The sequence below is a fragment of the Triticum aestivum genome, unplaced genomic scaffold (genome assembly GCF_018294505.1).
Source record: "Triticum aestivum cultivar Chinese Spring unplaced genomic scaffold, IWGSC CS RefSeq v2.1 scaffold98769, whole genome shotgun sequence".
NCBI classification, from domain to species: Eukaryota; Viridiplantae; Streptophyta; class Magnoliopsida; order Poales; family Poaceae; genus Triticum; species Triticum aestivum.
Window position 1 is genome coordinate 9,480 of NW_025228110.1, and position 10,908 is coordinate 20,387.

Sequence of the window (10,908 nt, forward strand, 5' to 3'; positions counted from 1 at the left end):
AACTTGTGAAATTTTCCGTCCACATATGTTTTTTAATTTTCATGTCAAAAACTATACACCCTATATTTAGAAACAGAGTAGATAGATATTACCCTAAAAAAAGTAGATAGATAGATAAATATAGATATAGAAAAAAGAAAAAAAGAAAAGAAGAAAAGAAGATTCTGGCTCATACCAGACGCGTTGTGTCCTATGTGCCCATAGACGCGTTGCGTTGTAGTCTTTCTCCATCGGCAGTCTCTCAATCGTCTTGTGCTGTCATCCCACGCCACCGAACCCTAGATCCGCCGCCGCCCAACCGCAGAAAGTGAGGCCGATGCCGTGGCCCTCGGCTGCCGCCGGACACCAGGAATCGCAGCCGATGCCGTCAGATCCGGGAGAGCGCAGGGGTCTGTTCTCGTGCTTGTTCAGCGAGTGCGACGCTCCCCCCTTGGACAAATCGAATTTGGACGCCGATCTCCTGGAGCTCCTCCTCGACTTGCACGAGGAGGCTTTCGACCGGCTGCCCGTCCATGACATGCCGGTGGAAGCCGCCGAACAGTTGGCCGTATCCATGCGCGAAGGCGGCCTCTGCCTCGGCCTCCTCGACCCCGTCACCAACATCATCCTCAACACCGTTGCCCTCCTCCCGCGCGACTTCGGGGACATGGCAAAGCCCGACAGGAGGAGGTCCAAGAGGCTGGCCGCCGGCAGGGTGCAACCTAGTGACTACAGCAGCTGGAACACCAGCTGGGTTTTGCCATCCTCCGGCAGGGTTACCTTTGGGCCGTCCACCCGCAGGGCTACATGGTACTCTATTGCTGGGGCGTCCCGCCAGGCTCTCATCAGATTCATGGTTGGCTCCTTCGGATGCCTCAGCGAAGAACAGGCCACCCGCTACCTCCACTGGGCACGCGCCGATCTCGCCCTCGCAGTCCAGCTGGTCGAGCACGATCTACACGCTGCTACTGTTTCAACACCCGACCCTGCCTCTGAAAGGACGCAAGCCGCCTTCAAGTACGCCGCAAGCTGTGGGCGGCGGCACCCTGCGCCTGATGACCTGGTGCGGCTCCAGGCATCGCCCCTGCCCAAACAGTGCCTCCGCGACTCCGCCCCCTTGCTCGAGAAGGGAGGGCGCAAGCTCAGCGTCGATGATGTCATTGCCATCATGGATTTGCTGTGATACCAGGTCGGTGCCCCCTTGGATCTTCAGTTCAGCTTGCGGCCAAGCGGAAGAGAGCTACTTGTCTACTGCCGGGACCTCAAGGCCGATGAAGGGAGACTAGACATTTCCAACACCACAAGCTCCGATGGCTTCAAAATGTTCACCATCAATGTCGAGCGTCATGGAGACCACTTCGCGGCCCTGCGGTCTCCTCACGAGCACATATCCATGATCTCATCCTGTTTGCAGAAGGTCGTGAAAACCGCCAAAGCACACTTCGGCTCTGCGGTCATGATCTGTTCTGGCGATGCCTGCGAATACACTGGGTCTCTCAGGATGAGGCTCCATGACATGATCCACGGCTTCTATCTCAAAGTCTTCGCCATGCTGCCCTCTACGTGGCTCCACCTCATCCCCCACATCCTATTCGCTGGCCACTGCTATGGCCCCATGGACCCTGTCTCCAACATCATCATCAACTCCATTTGCCACCACATACTGCGCCCGCTCCCATCGTCAGCTGACTACAAAGTAGAGGTGTATGACATCCTCGACACCCTCTCTATGCTTCGTGTGGAGGTCCGTTCCTTGGAAGGCCTCACTGCCCTCGTCCGAGCAAGCTCCGAGTCCCAATGCTCGACGCAGCGGGCGATGGAGCACCTCTCCTGCAAACGCTGTGACCTGTCCCAGGAGACGCACACCTCGCTGCAGTTTACTGACGCAGCCGCAGCCGCTCGACACCCACAACATGCTGAGCTGGGATCATTCTTCGCTTCCCTGGCGCCTGACAGGCTCATTGACCTGCGGCTCTTGCTGGACACTAGCGCCGATGGCAGGATCTCCTTTGAGTCTCTTGGGGAAATAATATCCACTCTCAAACAAAGTGCACTGCTGTTGGTGGCTCCCGTATCTCCCAATGCGGCTGAACTGTGCAACGAGGCTAAGGAGACTCTGCTACAAAAGAGGTCATGTTATAACGAGATGAAGTTATTCATCCGCGCTGAGCTTGCGCAAGTGCTGAAGAAATATGCCTTTGAGCATACTCTGGTACATGGCTTTGTTTGTGTCCATTGTTTCTTTCTTGGGTACATACTACATTCTTAACATATCTCTTTCAGGTGCCTCATTTGACCTTTGCTGTTTCTTGTTTTAGGAACCAAAATATGAGCCAAGTGTTATCTGTGGTTTGGTGGCGGCTCCCAGATCCCTAGACAGGCTTTCCTATCATGTTAATTTTGTGGCTGCTTCTGAATCTGATAACCAACTCTTCTTTGCCGAAATAAATGAGCCATTTCCTGACCCGCCAAAACCAAATTTCTGCTGCCCTCTACCCCTGACATCTACTGGTAAGTCCCCACTCCTTCCAGTTAGCATGAGCAGCCATGTAGGTTTGAAACATTAACGAAAGGATTTTTAATTTTATGTTTCATCGAAAAGCCTTTTGATTTCCATTAAGGCCCATTCGTCTTTTCAATCTTACGATGCTTTGTCGTTTCGTCCAATCAAAGAGAGAAACATTAAAATATTCTACCATAGCTTCCATACAGAAGACCTTATATAGGGCACTGCATGCACCGGATTTTCTCTTTTCAGCAGCCTGTTCCTCGCATTTTAATTCTACGCCATTTTTCATATATGAGATTGAGATGATACAACAACTTAACGGCTATGTGAACACCCATTTTCGACATGCTTGTGAATCGGCCATGAGAGACCAGTGTTTATTTGGAATAACTAGTTTATGGTCCAAGGTTTTTGAGTCGCCGAGTCAAGCCAAGTCGCCGAGACTGCGGCTAGTGGCTTGCTGGCTTGAGTCAGCGACTTGGCTTGATTAGTCACCCCAAGTCGCCATGGCACAATAGTACATAGAGCAGCAGAGAACATAGATATACAGCAGCAGCAGAGCACATATACATCAGAGAAAATTTACTACATCTAAGCAGAGCACATATAGAGCCCACCCTGCGCTCTCTTTCATATACTACATCTAAGCAGGGCACATATAGATCCCACCCTGCGCTCTCTTTCCTTCAGTCCTCCTCCTTTCCCAGTCCCCACATATACATCAGCAGCAAGCCACTCAAGCCAGCGAGTCGCGCGACTGATCGCACCAAGTTGCCGGCGAGCCACGCGAGTCGCGCGACTCGCTCCCTGAGTCAAGTCGCCTGCGCGAGCCAGCCACGCGGCGACGACTCGGCGATTAGTCGGCGACTAATCGGCGATTAGTCGGCGACTCAAAAACAGAGTTATGGTCATTCAGATTTTCAGTCAAAAAACTGAGTTTTCCAAGCATGGTATGCATTGTCCTGTGAATATACCTCAAGAAGGCAACCACGGCACTTGATTTGATTAAATTGTAGAGTCCATTGAGTGTTTTATTTATTTATTTTGGCAAACACAGTCTGAATGAGAAATCATTAATCATGGGGCCGACTGGAACGAATCATGATGTATCAATTATATGAACTGGTATAGACAAACATATGGGCAAAACATCCACTGCAAACATTAGAAACTCTTGCCTGAAAGTATAGTTTCTTTGAATTAGTGAAAGCGTAGTAGATCTTCAGTATGCCCTTCTGCAATGCCACCAACAGGCCATCCATCAGTGCAAGTGCTCAGGCACCAGCAGGGCATTCATCAGTGTCAGGTGCTCAGCCACCAGCTCATTCACAAAGAAATCCAGCTTCTTATTTACCCTATGAACATGCCTCTCTATCACCACCTTCCACTCAACCTTCTCTGGTCACTTTGGTTGTCATATTTTGCATAAACCCTGGGATGTGTCACATTTCACTTCACACCATCGTCTAGATTGTGCACTATGATCAGGTTCTGGTATTTTACCTACTTGAATCATTGACCCTAGAGTATGTCTGTCTACCTATGCAGCACTTATCACTCAGGATGCAATTGGACACGCCTGCGGCCTGTCCACAATGTTCGGCATTAGCTAATCGCAGGATTAGTATCAGCCGCGTCTGCCTGCTATTGTCCAGCAGACAGATGCAGATGATGCTTTCCGTACATGCACTCAGGCTGGTTCACGCCAGCTTTTCATACTGGCTGCTGGTGCTATGCGGACACTGCTGTTGGACGCCCAGACTTAGAAATATGTTGCTAGCTCATGTAAACATGCTGGCTCTTGTACTGAACTAGGGCTTTCAGATAATGTAAACATGCATAGCTTGTACAGGTTAATAGCCAAAGACCAAAGTACATTTTAGCATAATAAGCACATGACACGAGCCTTGTCTTCCTTTTAAAAAGAATATTTTTAGAATTAGATTGATGCATACACTTGTCAACTTCTTCAGACTGTACTTCACCACTTGTTTGCATATATTTTGCTAATCATGTTCATCACACATCTGACAACTAAATAGTACTACTACTCCTGTCTGAATTCCTTGCCTATTAGCTGCAAAAATAAAAGGGAATTTCTTGCCAACTAAGGTTCAGGTTCCTTCCAACAATTCAGAGTAATGGTAATACAAAAGAGTCTCATGCCCCTTCAGGAGTTCTGATTAGCTAAAGTATAGTACCAACTTCAATATTTCAGCATAATAAGCATACATCATAATTCTGATTAGCTAAAGTACAGTACCAACTTCATTGTGGCATCCTCTTTTCTTGACAGATCTTCCTCTCTGCTTCTTGATTCTGCACACAGCAGATCATGTGAAAGTTTTAATCTAAAGTTGTTGTATAAACCATTCCGGTAAAAAGGAAACCATGTATCATGTAAAGTACATAAACTACAGTATATACAAACAACTCCTTGCAGTATATAAAACTATCAAGTACACATACGTCTATGTGCATAGTAGTAGGTCTCTTCAGAATTTAGAATGTGACAAGAATAAACACGTACTGTCTCAGGTAGTGTTACTTGTTACAGCCGCAAGAATGCTTCTTTAGTATGAAAATCAGCTTACCCATACCGAGTTTAATATTAGCAGTGCATCGTCGTCATCTTCTGCCCCTGCCGCGTCTGTATTCACATCTGAGAATGTTGCTACAGAGGCAGTTGTGTAGGAAAAACGTACCGCAGGCAGTTGTGTAATGATGCCCTAACGACCATGCACTCCCCTTTGACTGTGACAAAGAAGAGATGGTGTTTCCTTCGTTGCATTTGCTTGCTTGGTAGAACAGCTGCTAGGTTGTTTGTAGGCATGTGAGACAAAAAGCATTCCTTAAGAAAGTAAATGTCACAATGTGCAGGAATGGAGACTTGCTTATTGTCAACTTATCAAGCAATCTTCGTCGTCAATTTTAGTGGTAGGTATAGGTCTGAAGGATTCAATCAGCAGATTTTAACCAATCCTGGAGGCAACTCAACGCCTCCAAATTGTCGCTCTTCAGCCTGGTTCTATGGTCGCTAATGACCATTCCACCTGAATGCCAACTCAGACGCCACTGTTTATGCGGAAATCTCACAATTTTTGTTGTTGGCAAGCTCATGACTCCACTGTTTCTTTTTTTTATGTCCTTTATCATTTTCCATTTTTTGCCCTCATTTTTCCTTTCCTCTCCCATTTATCTTCTATTTTCTTCTGTTCTAGATCTGTGTTGATCCTGTTTGCCCTTTCTTCTTGTAGCTGAATCTCCCGCCTCTTCCTTTTCTTTTCATTCTTCCTCTTTTTCTTGGTCTTGCAGTCCTCGCCTTCCGGCTCTGCATCAACCCCAGCTTGGTCTTTTCAGCAGCGCCATCCAGCTGATGTTGCGGCTCTTCCCTCTTCTTTTTCTTTCCATTATTCTTCTCTTCTGGCTCAGCATGAAGCCATCAATCCCCAGGTGGGTCTTCTCAGTGACTGTGTCCAGCTGCTGCTGCAGTTCTTCCCTCTTTTTCTTTCCATTCTTCCTGTCTTCCTTGGTCTTGAGAGTATCCTGAGAAGAAATCTGAAGCAGAATAACATTGGTTTAGTTTGACTTAGAGCAGAAAAAGAAACATTCATAACTAGGAGAGAACAAATACTAAGATGCAAAATCATGAGACAAGCAGACCTGGCCCTTCTTTATGTGATTGCCACAGTCCTTACCTTCCGCCATACAGCTGCTGCAGCTGCAGCTCTCCCGTATCACTCTGAGCGAATATGAAACATGGTATATACTCAAAAAATAAAGGACCAATTTTAGAGGGGCTGTAGCTGTACTATATGTTCAACTTGACAGTAATGAGCCATCAATCTGAGTGTTTTGCGGCTTATTAACGTAAGAAACCACATGTACAGTCAGTCTATTAAAGTGTGCTGCAGCTTAATACTAATAAGAGAGTGCTCAATATGCAGTCAGTTTATTGAAGTGCGCTGCAGTTTATTAATCTGAGCTAAGGGTGAAACCGTTTGGATTTGGACAGATAATGCCCATACCGTATCCTATTCCACATTTTTCTTTGGATTCAGAAGCGGTGCAGTTACGGAAATGAATATGGAATACGCCGGATAATAGCGGAAACAGACACGGTATGGTTATGGAGCGGCGGCGGACTGGAAGCGGAAAAAAATAATCGGACAAAAACAGCAACAAATGATACATCAAAGCATTAATACAGCTAACAGTTCCATCTAGCCATTCCAAAACAAAACATAAATTTAGTCCTGGTCCTCCGCCGGCCATATATAGCCAATGGCCTACACTTGCTGAATTATCGTTGCACTTGAAGATGATGCCTCACACGCAAGTGATTCCAAAACAAATGGGTTCCATACTTCCATTACAGGCTTAGACTCGAGCTGTATAGTGACATGTGTTGATCGTGTGTAATTGTGTAGCATATCCTATTCCGAATTCGGTTTTGGTATTCGATATCCGGTTCCGTATCCGACCGGATAGGTAAATCCTTGTCCCATATCCTGTAAATCTGGATTCGAAACCGGATTCAGACGGAAATTATCCGATCTTTTTCACCCTTATTCCGTGCCAACAATCTGCAGTTTATTTCCATTCTCAGGTTCTTGGTTGCTAGCTGCAACTGAAGTGCATTAATAAGTTCCAGTCTTCTAAGTAAACTGACAGTAGGAATGGTGGATGTTCTAAGGCCGCAATTACTGACAGTAGGAATTGACAGCCTTCTAAGTTCCAGCCTTCTAGTAGGGATTTTATCCTATTTTTTCTAAGAGAGAGGCTATTTCTTATTTATGTTATCAAAGTACTCTAGTGGCTTCATTGAAGAATCAACACTATTTGGAAAGAACTGAGCACATCACATTGAATCAGAGCATACTGATAGTAAATCACACTAAGCATAGGTGGGAGAGAGGATCAGAGCTGTACCTTCTCATCATCTCTCGTCGGATTCTTGTCCTCCTCCGCCGACTTCTTGTGCTCGTCCACCGCAGCACCGGACATCTTGCTCAACGGGCGGGGACGAGCAGGGAGCAGGGTTGGCGCCGGCGGAGAGCGCATGCGGAGACGAGCGGGACGCCGGCCTGGCTGTGGCGAACGGCGGTGTGCCCTATCGGCTGGCTTGCATTGTTGCTTCATTGGGATTTCCTCCCGTTAGCAGGCTATGCAGGCCAAGCAGGCTAGGCAGGACAAGTCCGCTTCATTTTTGCGGCTCATCCGCAAGGCTGTTTGGGTGTTTTTTGCGGCGCGGGCGACGTGGGCTCGTGGATGTCTGCGTCCGCCTTCATCCTGACTAATCACTGATGTCCACTTCATGTCTGAATGAGCTCCATCCACCTTTCTTTTATGGTCACTTCAGTTATGTTTTGCATGCACATTCACTGCATTTTCACTTTTCAGCATTCTGTTCCTTGCATTTTAATGGGTACGCCATTTTCTATATATAAGATGATACATCAACCTAACATAACGGCTATGCATACACCCATTTTCGACATACTTGTGGACCAGCCATCAGGGTAATAGGTTAAGATCAGCGTTCATTTGGAATAATTAGTTTATGGTCATTCAGATACATCAAGAAGGCAACCGTGATACTTAATTTGATTAAACTGAGGATTCCATTGGGTGGTCTTTTATTTTGGCAAACACGATGGCCCTGCAATTGTTTGATTCAGGTTCTTCTCCCCATTCTGGCCCCTTGTCCACCAGCAAGCATCGCCTCCTCTCCCATGTCCGCTCCAGGCATCTCCTCCTCTTGCTGTCTTCTGCAGCAGGCTTCTCCTAGCCCACCACATTGGCTCCAGCACACCTCTAGCTGCCCTGTTTGAAATAGAGTAAAAGGCATCATAAGTCTTGAAACTATTGGTGATGTGTCAGTTTAGTCCTATAGCTTTGATACTGCAGCTTTGGGTCCTAAAACTATTGGAGGCGTGTCAGTTTAGTCCTATAACTTCAAAACATCAGTTTTTGGTCCCAAACTGTTGGAGGATGTGTCAATTTAGTCCTATAACTTTGAAACTGCAGTTTTGGGTCCCAAAACTATGCAAGTTTGTTCATCCCAGGTCCTGAGCTTGCATGGCCAACGTCCATGGTGCATTTTTTTTAAAAGAGCAGTTTATACGTGTTTACTTCCCCAAATGTGGTTCATATGCTTCAACGTCGCAGTGTGCACGCCCTCCACTCGCGTGCCCATGAGCTACTAGGCAACCTTGCTAAGAGGTTTTGGCACGGCTGCTTGGGAGATCCCGAGCCAGTCGGCATGGAGGACGACATCCATCTCCATGGGCGCGGCCGCCGGAGAGACACCGAGCCAATCGGGATGGAGGACGACATCCCACCCTCTCTCTCTCTCTCTCTCATGACATTATCCTTGCCCTGATACCCTTGCCATAGAGCTGGTTGTGCATGTTGTTGTTTGGGCACGAGCATGGCCATAGATGGGAAATAGTCACTGCCGCGGGACAGCGCGGAAGTTAACCTGGTGGGTCCATGGGGTCAACGTGGCAACAATTCAAGCATCTCCAAGCGACACGGCGGTGGGTCAATGCTGACATGCAAGCTTAGGACCTGAGATGAACAAACTTACATAGTTTTGGGACCAAAAACTACAGTTTCAAAGTTATAGGACTAAACTGGCACACCTCCAATAGTTTTAGGACCTAAAACTGCAGTTTCAGAGTTATAGGACTAAATTGACACTCCCCCAATAGTTTTAGGACTTGTGATGCATTTTACTCTTTGAAATATCAGTATCTTTCTCCAGATCGACGAGTGCATATTCTTTCGGATTTGCAACCCAGTTTACAGTCCTGCCCTGATTGCACACCTGTTTATCATATGGAATGGTGATGTACAAGTTGACAGTAATCTCCAATCTCCAGTCTTTCCTGCAATAGAAGCCATAGACACATTGAATAGAAAACAAACACAAGGACCTATCCGCATCGATGTCAGGTCCCATTTATTCCTTTTAAAAGGCCATGTGCTCATACTTATATACACAAGTGCCAGCGAAATTTCTGTGCACACCTCTGAATCCTGATACATATCATGTGCATATGACATGCTACCGATTGGTGCGGCTTGAATGTAGCAATTCTGACCGAACTCAAGACATTTCTGTGCTTGTGCTGCTGAACGTGTGTAAAATATTTTAACATCTGAAGATGTTCTGGGGATACACTTTCTCTACCAACCTTTCTTTTCGTGTCAAGAACGGTTGTTAAACAGTCATTGTTTTATTGTCTGCTTAGTGAAACCAATGCAAATAGACAGGGTTTGCCAAACATTTCACCTTGAAGAATAGCTGTTATGTTTTGATTGATACATAATGATCAGTTTTGATTTTGGTGACAGGTCGTTGCTACTATGGAGAGGGGTCTGCGAGGAAGATTGTGTATCCAGATTCATCAGAACTTCTTGAGTGTAATATTGATATTACAGACTATGAAACGGTGCACGCGGATGGATTGTTGGACCCAGATTTCATCTTGGATTTTAGGAGAGACGTGCAGTTTGCAGAGGATCTGAGGAAGTACTGTGAAGAACAAAAGGCTGATGAGTATGAATTAATATGAATTCCAATAGCTGGAGAAGGGAACGAGTATGAATTAGGTCTTGAGCCTTATTAAGCCTGATGTAGAAATACTCCATATATTATGTAGTAGTATGTGCTATACTCATTTATTTATGGGAGCCGCTAGGGATCAAACTACAATTAGACCAGTGAATGGTGGTACAATCCACATGCATGGTGTGTTTGATTGCTTCATTAAAGGGTGCCCCACATTTGTTACGGGATTTTCCCACTAATTACGTCTAATCAGTTTCCTAGTAACTACTCCCTCCGTCCGGAAATACTTGTCGGAAAAATGCATAAAAATGAACGTATCTAGAACTAAAATACGTCTAGATACATCCATTTCTCCGACGAGTATTTCCGGACGGAGGGAGTGCTTGTGATTTGCTTCCAACAAACAAATATTAAAAATATATTTATTTTTGCAGATGCTTTTCTTTGCAGCGCAACATGTTTTTCTTTTTTGAAACTTGTGATTTGCTTCCAACAGACAAATATAAAAAGAAGAAAAAAAATTGCAGATGCAAAATTTTCAGGGTAAGGTTGCATGGAAACATTCCTTTTTATCTATGAAAGCATTGTTGCTCTGGAAACATATAATTCGATAGTGATACAAATCATTTTATTTTTCTATCTACGGAAGCATTATTTCCATGATACGGTAGCATTTTTTAGTTGCTTTGGAAGCATTACTTGGTGTACCAAAAATAGTATTCAGATTTGAGAGAACATTTGCTTCGCAAAAGGAATAGTATGGAAGCACAAAACAAGAATATACACCACCACAAAGTAACGTTTTGCCTTGTATAAAGGTATATTTTGTTTTCAAACATCA

At 45.6% G+C, this 10,908-nt stretch overlaps 1 pseudogene; it reads left to right on the forward strand.

Annotated features, from left to right (window-relative positions):
* Positions 1-316: 316 nt before the first annotated feature.
* LOC123173026 (uncharacterized) lies at positions 317-10,071 on the forward strand (annotated as a pseudogene).
* The last annotated feature ends 837 nt before the right edge of the window (positions 10,072-10,908 follow it).